The sequence below is a fragment of the Plecotus auritus genome, assembly GCF_963455305.1.
Source record: "Plecotus auritus genome assembly, chromosome: X".
Taxonomy (NCBI): Eukaryota; Metazoa; Chordata; class Mammalia; order Chiroptera; family Vespertilionidae; genus Plecotus; species Plecotus auritus.
In genome coordinates this window covers 60,878,206-60,890,511 of record NC_137784.1, presented here as the reverse complement: position 1 = coordinate 60,890,511, position 12,306 = coordinate 60,878,206, and the positions used below count along the sequence as shown (strand labels likewise).

Genomic DNA, 12,306 nt, shown 5'->3' with positions numbered 1-12,306 from the left:
GGAAATATCATACCTCAACATAATAAAAGCCATATATAACAAACCCACAGCCAACATCTTACTCAATGGGCAAAAACTAAAACCATTTCCCCTAAGAACAGGAACAAGACAGGGATGCCCACTCTCACCACTCCTGTTCAACATAGTACTGGAAATACTAGCCATTGTGATCAGAGAAGAAGGAGAAATGAAAGGCATCCAAATTGTAAAAGAAGTAAAACTGTCCTTATTTGCAGATGACATGATACTGTACATAGAAAACCCTAAAGACTCCATCAAAAAACCATTAGACTTAATAAATGAATTCAGCAATGTAGCAGGATACAAAATTAACACCAGGAAATCTATGGCATTTCTATACACCAACATTGAACTTAAAGAAAGAGAGACTAAAAAAGCAATCCCATTTACCATTGCACCTAAAAAATTAAGATACCTATGAATAAACTTAACTAAGGAGGTAAAAGACCTATACGTGGAAAACTACAGGACACTGAAAAAAGACATATAAGAAGACATAAACACATGGAAGAACATGCCCTGTTCATGGCTTGGTAGAATCAACATAATTAAAATGTCTATACTACCTAAAGCAATCTATAGATTCAATGCACTCCCCATTAAAATACCAATGGCATATTTCGCCAACTTAGAATGAACTTTCCAAAAATTCATCAGGAATAAAAATAGACCCTGAATAGCTGCAGCAATCCTGAGAAACAAGAACAAAGTAGGTGGGATCTCAATACCAGATTTCAAGCTGTGTTACAAAGCCACTGTTCTCAGAACAGCCTGGTACTGGCACAAGAACAGACATATAGATCAATGGAATAGAATAGAGAACCCAGTAATCTACTCAAGCCACTATGCTCAATTAATATTCGACAAAGGAAGCAAGAACGTACAATGGAGTCAAGACCGTCTCTTCAATAAATGGTGTTGGGAAAATTGGACAGATACATGCAAATAACTGAAACTAGACCACCAACTTACACCATACACAAAAAGAAACTCATAATGGATAAAGGATTTAAACATAAGAAGGGATACCATAAAAATATTAGAGGAATCCACAGGCAGAAAATCTCAGATATATGCCGAAACAATTTCTTCACTGATACTGCTCCTAGGGCAATAGAAACTAAAGAGAAAATAAACAAATGGGACTACATCAAAATAAAAAGCTTTTGCAAAGCAAAAAAACCATCAACCAAACAACAAGAAAGCCCACTGCATGGGAGTATATATTTGCCAATGTTATCACCGATAAGGGTTTAATCTCCAACATTTACAGGGAACTCATACAACTTAGCAAAAGGAAGATAAACAACCCAATACAAAAATGGGCAACGGACCTAAATAGATACTTTTAGAAGGAAGGCCAAGAGGCATATGAAAACATGCTCAGAGTCACTAATCACCTGAGAGATGCAAATCAAAATGACAGTGAGGTTCCATTTCACACCTGTCATCAACAAATCAACAAACGACACGTGCTGGCAAGGATGCGGAGAAAAAGGAAGCCTGGTGCACTGCTGGTGGGAATGCAGACTGGTGCAGCCACTGTGGAGAACAGTATGGAGTTTCCTCAAAAAACTAAAAATGACTTTGACCCAGTGATCCCACTTCTAGGGATATATCCCAAGAAACTAGAAACACCAATTAGAAAGGATATATGCACTCCTATGTTCATAACAGCACAATTTACCATAGCTAAGATTTGGAAATGGCCTAAGTGCCCATCATCAGACGAGTGAATTAGAAAACTCTGGTACATCTACATAATGGAATAATACGCTGTGGTAAAAAAGAAGGAATTGTTACCATTTGCAACTGCATGGATGGAACTGGAGAGCATTATGCTAAGTGAAATAAGCCAGTAAGAGAAATATAAATATCACATGATCTCACTCATTTATGGAATATAATGAACTATATAAACTAATGAACAAAAACAGATCCAGAGACAGAGAAACACCAATCAGACCGTCAAACCTCAGAGGGAAGTTAGGGGTGGGTGGGTGTAAGGGGGAGAGATCAACCATAGGACTTTTATGCATGCATATAAGCCTAACCAATGGACACAGGCAACAGGGGGGTGAGGGCATGAGTGGGGGGGGGGGTAGAGGGGGTAATGGGGAATAAGGACACATATGTAACACCTTAATCAATAAAGAAATTTAAAAAAGAGAACACAATGGAAAGCTTTAACAGTAGACTAGAAGAAGTTGAGGACTGCATCAGCAAATTAGAAGACAGGGTAGAAAAAACACACCAATCGGGAAAGCAATTTCGGAAAAACATTAAAAAGCATGCAGAGAGATTAAGGGAACTTTGGGACAACATGACAGGGAGCAATATCTGCATAAAAGAGGTACCAGAAAGCCTAGAAGCTGAGCAGGGAATGGAAAATCTAGTTGAAGAAATAATGACAAAAAACTTCCCTGACTTGGGGGGTGGAGTCATAGAAGCATAGAGAGTGCCAAATAAGATGAACCCCCCAAAAAACACATAGTATTTACTACAATGGCAAATGTTATTGACAAAGAAAGAATCTTAAGGGCTCCAAGAGAGAGACAGAAATATACCTACAAGAGGTATCCCATTAGACTATCAAATGATTTCTCAATGGAAACATACCAGGGCAGAAGGGAATGGAATGAAGTATACAAAGTAACGAAAAGCAAGGGATTGAATCCAAGACTACTCTAACCAGCAAGGCTAACATTCAAAATTGAAGATGAAATCAGGAGCTTCACAGACAAAAACAGGCTAATGGATATTATTACCACCAAATCACCAATACAAGAAATCCTAAAGTCCTGGTGTAAGAAGTATAAAGAGAAAGAGAAGGAGAAACACAGACATAAAGGATAAAAATGGCAACAAGTACCTATGAATAATAGCCTTACACATAAATGTATTAAATGCCCCAATCAAAAGACATAGGGTGGCTGAATGGGTAAGAAAACATAACTCACATATCTGCTATCTACAAGAAACCCACCTCAGAACAAAGGACTCACACAGACTGATAGTGAAGAAATGGAAACAAATTTTTTAATCAAATGAAAATGAAAAAAAAAAAAAGCTTGGGTTGCAATACTTATATCTGACCAAATGGACCTTAAAATGAAGGCCATAATAAGAGATAAAGAAATCCATTTCATAATACTAAAGGGATCCATACAACAAGAGGATATAAATCTGGTAAACATATATGCACCCAATACAGGAGCACCCAAATACATAAAAAAACTGGGCTGTAAGAGATCAACCGAAGGACTTGTACGCATGCATATAAGCATAACCAATGGATAAAAGACACTGGGGGAATAGAATGAACAATATAAACTAATGAACAACCTATTGGTACAATATTCCCAGGTAAAGGCATGTACTGGGGGGAAGGGGAGGGTGGGGGGAGGTCAATGGGGGAAAAAAGAGACATATGTACTACTATTTTTAATACTTCAAACAATTTTAAAAAAATGTAAAAAAATAAAATTAAAAAATTAAAAAAAAGAATATGTAATCATAACCATCGTTGGGGGAGGAAAAACACTTAAGAATGCCTTTTATCAAAGGTTTTATTTCTTTTATTATAAGATATATAGGTAAACACTTGCATATTCTAAAAAAGATATAAAATGATAATAAAATGGACATTTTTCTTATTAAAAAAAAAACTTCTGGAAGATATCAAGGGAGAGATTAGGAGCAATACAATTATAGTAGGGGACTTTAATACCTCATTGACATCACTGGGTAAATCTTCTAGACAAAAAAATCAACAAAGAGACAGAAATTCTAAATGACTCACTAGATCAGATGAAACTAATTGACATCTTCAGAACATTTCATCTCAAAGCTACAGAATATACATTCTTCTCAAGTGAACATGGGACATTTTCAAAGATAAACCACATATTGGGACACAGGCTAAGTCTCTACAAATTCAAGAAGATTGACATCATATCAAGCATCTTCTCAGATCACAATGGCATAAAATTAGGAATAAACTACAATAAAACAATAAAAAACAATCATACACTTGGAGGCTAAATAGCCTGCTATTAATCAATGACTGGTTTACCAAAGAGATTCAAGAAGAAAAAAAAACAAAACATCCTGGAAAGAAGTGACAATGAACACAAAACAATCCAAAATCTATGGGACACAGTGAAAGCAATCCTGAGAGGGAAGTTTATAGCACTACAGACCTACCTCAAAAAACAAGAACAACTGGTAATAAGTTATCTAACCCTACAACTTAATGAATTAGAAAGACAGAAACAAGAAAAGCCAACAGTAAGTAGAAGGAAGGAAATAATAAAGATCAGAATGGAAATAAATGACATAGAGTCCACCAAAAAAAAAGATACAAAAGATCAATAGAACCAAGAGCTGGTTCTTTGAAAGGATAAACAAGATTGATGAACCTCTAGCCAGGCTCACCAAGAAGCTAAGAGAAAGAACCCAAATTAAAAAAAAAAATCAGAAATGAAAGAGGTGAAGTAACAAGCAACCCCACAGAAATACAAAGAATTATAAAAAATCCTATGAACAAGTCTATTCAAACAAACTGGACAACCTAGATGAAAAGGATATATTTCTAGAAAAATACAATCTTCTAAAACTCAATCAGGAAGAATCAGAAAACATGAATAGGCCAATAAATGCTGATGAAATTGAAGCAGTAATAGTAATAAAATAAAATAAAAAACTTCCAGCAAACAAAAGCCCTGGTCTGGATGGCTTCACAGGGGAGTTTTACCAAACATTCAAAGAACTAAAACCTACTCTCAGACTATTCCAAAAAATTTAAGAGGAAGGGACACTTCCAAGCTCTTTCTATTACCCTAATCCCAAAACCAGATAAAGACACTACAAAGAAAGAGAACTACAGGCCAATATCCCTAATGAGCATAGATGCCAAAATACTCAACAAAATATTAGCAAAGTTCCTCCAGCAATACATTAAAAAGATCATACACTATGACCAAGTGGGATTTATTTCAGGGATGCAAGGTTGGTACAATATTCCCAAATCAATAAATGTGATATATCACATAAACAAATTCAAAGACAAAAATCACATGATCATATCAATTGATGTAGAAAAAGAACTTGACAAAGTCCAACACTGTTGTTTTTTTTTTTATATAAAATCTCTCAGCAAAGTTGGAATAGAGGTATTATACCTCAACATAATAAAAGCCTTATTTGATAAATAAGTCAACATCATGATCAATGGGAAAATACTAAAACCATTTCCTCTAAGAACAGGAATAAGACACCACTCCTGTTTGACATAGTACTGGAAGTGCTAGCCATAATGATTAGACAAGAAGAAGAAATAAAAGACATACAAATAGTAAAAGAAGATGGAAAACTGTCATTATTCTCAGATGACATGCTATTATACATAAAAAACCCTAAAGACTCCATCAAAAAACTACTAGATTTAATAAATGAATTTGGAAAGGTAGCAGAATACAAAATTAACACCCAGAAATCTATGGCATTTTTATACAACAATAACGGAAAAATCATTTATTCGCACAAATACATGCAACCCTACATTCATTGCATCATTATTAATAGTTACCAAGACATGGAAACAACCAAAGTGTCCTGTGATAGAGGACTGGATAAAGAAAATATGGTACATATACACATGGAATACTACTCAGCCATAAGAAAAGATGAAATAGTGCCATTTGCAACAACATGAATGGACCTTGTTAACATTATGCTAAGTGAAATAATTTAGCAGAAGAAGCTAAGAACCATATGACTTCACTCACACTAGTATGTGGGATATAAAATAAAAACTCATGAACACAAACACCAATGTGGTCATTGCCCGAAGGAACGGGGTGAGGGGAGAAGGGGTCATAATATATGGTGACAAGAGAAGATTTGACTTTTGGTAGTGAGCACATGGTGCAATATATAGATCTTGTAACAGAATCCCACACCTAAAACGTATATGTTCTTGTTGACCAATGTCACCCCAATAAAATTTATTTTAAAAAATCCACAGAAATACACAAAGACAAATGCCATATGATCTCACTAATATGTAGAATTGAATGAACAAACCAATAAACAAAATTGAATCAGAATCATTAATACATGGAACAGAATGGCCAGTGCTGAAGGGGCAGAGGGTGGGGTAAGTGGATAAAGAAGGTGAAGGAAATAGCTAAAGAACATATATGCATACCTCTGTACATGGACAATAATTTGATAAAGGCCATGGAAGGGGTAATAGGAGGAGGAGAGAGGTGGGCAAAGGAGTGGGTAGGGGGACTACTGTAATAATGTCAACACTGAAATATTTTTCATAAAAATATATTAAAGAAGAGTGCTTGAGATCTGAGATGGTCTATATACATCAGTGTACAAAGGCATGGCACTTGAAAGAGAACTTGAATCTCAGTGTATAGAGAAGAGATAGTAAATCCATTCTCAGTGAGAATTGATAGTGTTTAAAATAAAGATCATAATCTGAAGCATAATTGAAACTTCTTAAGTTTAATTTAATTTTTATAGTTTCATTTGCATATATTTATTAATTGCCAGCTTTCTGGTTATGAAAGCATACCATTAATCATATAAATTTTTATACCTAGTTTTGTGTTTGTGCATAGTAAAAGAAAATTATAATACTTTGTTACCATTGGGTATCTGATTTCTTTTCCTTCTAAACAAAACAATTTAAATATATATTCAACATCTACTCCCACTTACTGTTTTAATTTGGGGAAATAATGAAACTAAAACTTTAATAGAGCACTCAATACTTTCATGGTTTTGAGAACCCATTATATGAAATTTAGCATGTCAAAAAATTTAAGCAGTATTTATCCTAAAGGAGCTCATGGTCCAGCCAAACTTTCAAACTACCCAGAGAGGATTCCAGATCAGAGTGTCATTCTCTGCTATTTACAAGATGTGTGCTTGCTTCAGCATGTTACATACTTTCTGATTGACAGTTTCTTTGTGGGTGATAATGATTAAAATTAACTCAGAGAGTATCTGTAATAATGAGGTAACATAGTGTGAACAGCCCAGAAACAGATAATAATTAAGAATTGATAATATTGATTTTGGATTGCTATCACTTTTTACTACTGCTTTATTAAATAATCTTTATACATATGCATATACACACAGAGTGAGGTAAGTCACCAACTGCTATTGATTGATTGATTGATTTTATTGATTTCAGAGAGGAAGGGAGTGGGAGAGAGAGATAGAAACATTAATAATGAGAGAGAATCATTGATTGGCTGCCTCCTGCATGCCCCCTACTGCGGATCTAGCCCTCAACCTGGGCCTGTGCCCTAATCAGTAATTGAACCCTGACCTCCTGGTTTATAGGTTGACGCTCAACCACTGAGCCATAGTGGCTGGGCAACTGCTGCTCTTTATGACCTGCTTCCTTGTGAATATATCATCAAGCCTACTGCATGTATTAATTTTTAAAGAAGGGATTATATTGAATAGCACTTAGCTGCAAAAAATGCAAATGTAAGGAATTAATAGGACAGGTTTTCATTTTAAGACCCATAAAAGTACCTGGTATATAATAGATGCTCAACTAACAATGAATCAGAACTTATAATCTAATATTAGTGGTGTAACTATTAGTTCTCTAACACTTTTAAATGATGAAGGGAACTGGAAGTCAAAACAGAGTTTTCACAGTTTATGACACTAGAAATTTTATTGTTGACTCTGCATTTATTATGAATAATACTGTGTGATGGATAATTTTATATGTCAACTTGACTGGGCCAGGAGGTACCCAAATATTTATTTAAATATTATTTTGTGTGTGCCTCTGAGGGTGTTTTTCCATGAGATTAATATCTTAAACAATACAGTGAGTAGATTATCCTCCCTACTATGGGTGAGCTCATCTAATCAGTTTAAGGCCTGAATAGAACACAAATTCTGACCCTCCTCTGAATCAGAAGGAACTTTTCCTTCCTAACTGCCTTCAAGTGGGGACACTGGTTTTTTCCCCTGTCTTCAACTTGAACTTCTTTGGTCTTGAGCCTATTGGCCTTTAGATTGGACCTAAACCATCAGCTCTCCTGGGTCTCAAGTTTGCTGACTGCACATTTTGGCACTTGTCAGCTTGCATAATCATATGAGCCAATTCCTTATTTTACAGATAGATAGATAGACAGACAGATAGATAATCTACTGGGTCTGTTTCTCTGACTAATACTAATACAGTATAAAAACTGACCACAAACATTTTCAAAGAAACCTTTATCGTATATGTAGTCCTCTATTGATTATGTGTCCATATCTAGTTTTATAATCCTCATTAAAGAAAACCTGGAAGGAATGCTTTTGTTTATAAATATGCACATTTCCTTCATGGAATTTTGAGGTCCAAGCCTATGCTTGTTATTGATTTCACTTAGAAAAGTGAGTTTTTAAACATTAGGTAGAGTAAAATTATAGGGATAAATTACTAAATAATCTTGGAACATAATGATAAGCAGTCTACAAAAGTAAGATTTATTCTATTTAAATAGATTCTTACAGTGAGATCTGCAATGAAATCTTCCAAGGAAATTTTGAAAGTCTACAATAATATTAAGACTAAACAATGATGTAAGGAAAGATAGATTAAATTTTTACCTCATTGAGAAATTGATCATGTAGTTATTTTCTATGTCTAACATATGATTATAACATTACAATCAACTTATCAAATAGATATTGAATTTTTTACAGACTCAACAATTAAATGCCTCTAAAACTGATGTGGTAAGTTTACATTGTGACATTTAATATTTGATCCTTTGTTTTCCTCATAAACACTGATTATAAAATAGCATAAGCTTCCACCCTGGCTGGCATGTCTCATTTGGTTGCAGTGGTGTCTGGTACATGGAAAGGTCTTGGGTTGGATTCCTGGTCAGGGCACATACCTAGACTGCAGGTTTGGTCCCTGGTTGGGGGGCATAGGAGAGGCAACCAATTGGTGTTTTTCTCTCACATCAGTGTTGTTGTTTTTTATTTCTCTCTCTAAAGTCAATAAAAACATATCTTCAGGTGAAGATTAGAAAACATAAATAAATAAATTTTTAAAAAGCATAAGTGAGGAAAGCACGAGGAGCCGCTGCCCTCACCAGTGCCGTGGCTCAGAAGCCGAGGAGACCGAGCTGCCATCCTGCCACCTGCCCACCGCCGGCTCCATGTGCTGCAGGACTCGTTTCAACTGCCTGTAAAACATGGTGTATTACAATGAAGTTCTAGGTGTGCAGAGACATATCTCCGCTGAGGACATTAAAAAGGCATACCAGAAACAGATCCAGAGACAAACATCGATCAGACCCTCAAACCTCAGAGGGAAGGTAGGGGAGGATGGGGGTAAGGGGGAGAGATCAATCAAAGGACTTGTATGCATGCATATAAGCCTAACCAATGGACACAGCTACCAGGGGGGTGAGGGCATGAGTGGGGGAATAGGGGGTAATGGGGGGATAAGGACACATATGTAATAACTTAATCAATAAAGAAATTTTAAAAAAAATGCGTACCAGAAACTGGCGTTGAAGTAGCACCCAGATAAAAATCCTGAAAATGAAGAAGCGGAGAGGAAATTCAAACAAATAGCTGAGGCGTACAAGGTGCTCTCCGATGCTAAAAAAAAAAAAAAAAAAAAAAAAAAAAAAAGGGACATCTATGACAGATATGGCAAAGAAGTATTAAATGGTGGAGGTGGAGGTGGGGGTGGAGGTGGAAGTCACTTCGACAACCCGTTGGAGTTCGGCTTCACATTTCAGAACCCAGATGATGTGTTCAGGGAATTTTTTTGTGGAAGGGACTCATTTTCATTCGACTTCTTTGAAGACCCATTTGACAACTTCTTTGGAACTCAGTGGTATATGTGTGGGAGCAGGAACTGGGGCATCAGCTCATTTTTCTCCCCCCTCACAGGGTTCATGGCTTTCAGTGGAGGATTTCCTTCTTTTGACACAGGATTTACTTCCTTCGAGTCAATAGGTCATGGGGGGTCTCACTTCATTCTCTTCCATGTCATTTGATTGTAGTGAGATGGGCAACTTCAAGCCTGTATCGAGTTCTACCAAAATTGATAACGGAAGAAAAATCACTACAAAGAGAATTGTGGAGAATGGTCAAGAAAGAGTAGAAGTTGAAGAAGACGGCCAGTTAAAGCCCTTGATGATAAATGGTAAGGAGAAGCTGATACGCTTGGATAACAAGTAATTCAATGCATGCATGTAACAGAGATGTTAACTGGAACAAGCACCATTTGAGGATTAATGAACATTTTTTTTGAAGATTTCAGATGAACTCAACTTTCAGTATAACTGTACCTACTTTAAAGTATTTATACACAGCTCATCGGAGCCTGTTTGTCAGACTTTTGAGTTATTGTTGGGTCCACATGATAGGACCGCTTTTTGTTTGTTTGTTTGTTTATTTTTGGTCTTTACAATTGTTGTAAATCTCTGTATGCACTTTGCTTTTTATTAAACGTCATCCAGGGTGGCTGTGACTTCATACACTAACACCAGCACACGGACCTTCTTTCCAGTGTGTTTAAACATAAGCCAAGCAGTGGGGGCCTGCTGTGAAGCTAACATTTCCAGGACTCACCTCCCAGAGTAATTTCAGTCTTTCAGTGTTGAGTAGTGAAAGGTACTAATGCATCAACAGTAATAGATTTCTGGTTTAGTATAAATTGAGGATGTTTTCTAGTTGTACATGAATACTGGCAACTTGGTAAGTTTTGGCAATTGTTTAAATGTGTAATGTTAAGCTTAAGTTTAAAAAGTAAAGCTGATAAACGGATCTTTGTTATTTACATAAAAAATAAATGTGATGTGTGTGGTGCATTTAAAAAAATAGCAGAAGCTTCCAGAGAAATAGACACCTCAAAAAAGGTATATTAATTAAAGCCATGGGTATAAACTTTAAGTGAAAATAGGCTCTTTATTCATGATTTTAAAACCATCTGAGAACACTTATGTTACTCTATCTTGTACTTTGAGAACAGAGACCACCTTTGATTCTTCTGTGTATTTCCAGAATTATAGTGTCCAACACACATTTGGAGTATATAAATGCTTGTTGAATTAATGCATAAATAAATCAATTATAAATACCTAAGTTGGTCTTATGCCTTCCACTCCAATATCCTTGAATTCTAAGAATATATTTGCTCTTTAATTTCCATGTACATGTGCAACATCTTGTATGTATTTACTTGGGACAATAAGGGGAGAAAGAGGGCAGTTATTTATGTTTGTTTTTGTTTTTATCTGCTTCTTCACTAGAATACAAATCCTATGGGAACAGACTTAGCCTCTCTTTGGTATGACTATACTAGTGGCCCAGTGCATGAAATTTGTGCACATTAAAAGTGAATTAATTAGAGGAAATATTTTAATATTGCTATTTGCCCTTTCTCTGTAATAGAAGTGTCAGAGATGAAAGAAAATTAGTAAAATGTATATGAAAATCTCCCTCCTGTCAGAGTCTGGGGCGCTCAGCAGGACCCAGAGTCAAGTCTCCGCCCACCTGTGCATGACTTGAAATTGCACAAGACCCAGACCTGGCAGGCCCCATCCCTGTCAAGCCCCACAGGGCAGGGGGCATGGCCTCAGGTCCCCCAGCCCTGGCGCTGGGGTGGGGGGGCACAGCCTCAGGTCCCCCGGCCCGGCCTCAGGGCCCAGGTCCCCTGGCCCTGGCGCGAGGGCACAAAAGTGCGAGGGTGTGAGGGCATGAGGGTGTGAGGGCACGAGGGCGTGAGAGCGTGAGGGCGTGAGGGCGTGATGACCATTTGCATATTAGCTCTTTATTATATAGGATGCCCAAATGCTAGACCATTTTAGATAATCAATAAATATTTGTTGAATGAATGAATGAACGGCCATTAGAGATCAGTGGTATTCCCAACCACTGTGGCTCATTCCTCAGAACACTATTGCAAACTTAAAAACAAAGCCTTGCTGAATGGCAATGGAAGTACAAATGAGGCTGGAGGGTATAAATACATCCACATTATTAAGTGATTTCTCTAAGAATGCACCTAAACTTTTTGTTTCTTGTCAGAGAAAAGTGGAGTCTGTACTTAGCCAAGAGGAAAGAATTGGCAAGCCAGGTGAAATAGGTGAACAAATCTAAGATGTCAGTGATGCAGTCATTGAAACTGTCCATATTGGGGTGCAGACAGGGCAAAAGGAATGTGTTTCTAGGACTGCACTGAAAGATTAAGAGATGAGAGAATAAAGCAAGTGAAGA

At 36.6% G+C, this 12,306-nt stretch overlaps 1 pseudogene across 1 annotated transcript; it reads left to right on the top strand.

The window, feature by feature from the left end:
- The first annotated feature begins 9,266 nt into the window (after positions 1 to 9,266).
- On the top strand, positions 9,267 to 10,266 carry LOC308239715 (dnaJ homolog subfamily B member 6-like; annotated as a pseudogene). Its single transcript has 2 exons — positions 9,267 to 9,356; positions 9,597 to 10,266. The product of its transcript is annotated as a dnaJ homolog subfamily B member 6-like (transcript).
- Positions 10,267 to 12,306: the final 2,040 nt, after the last annotated feature.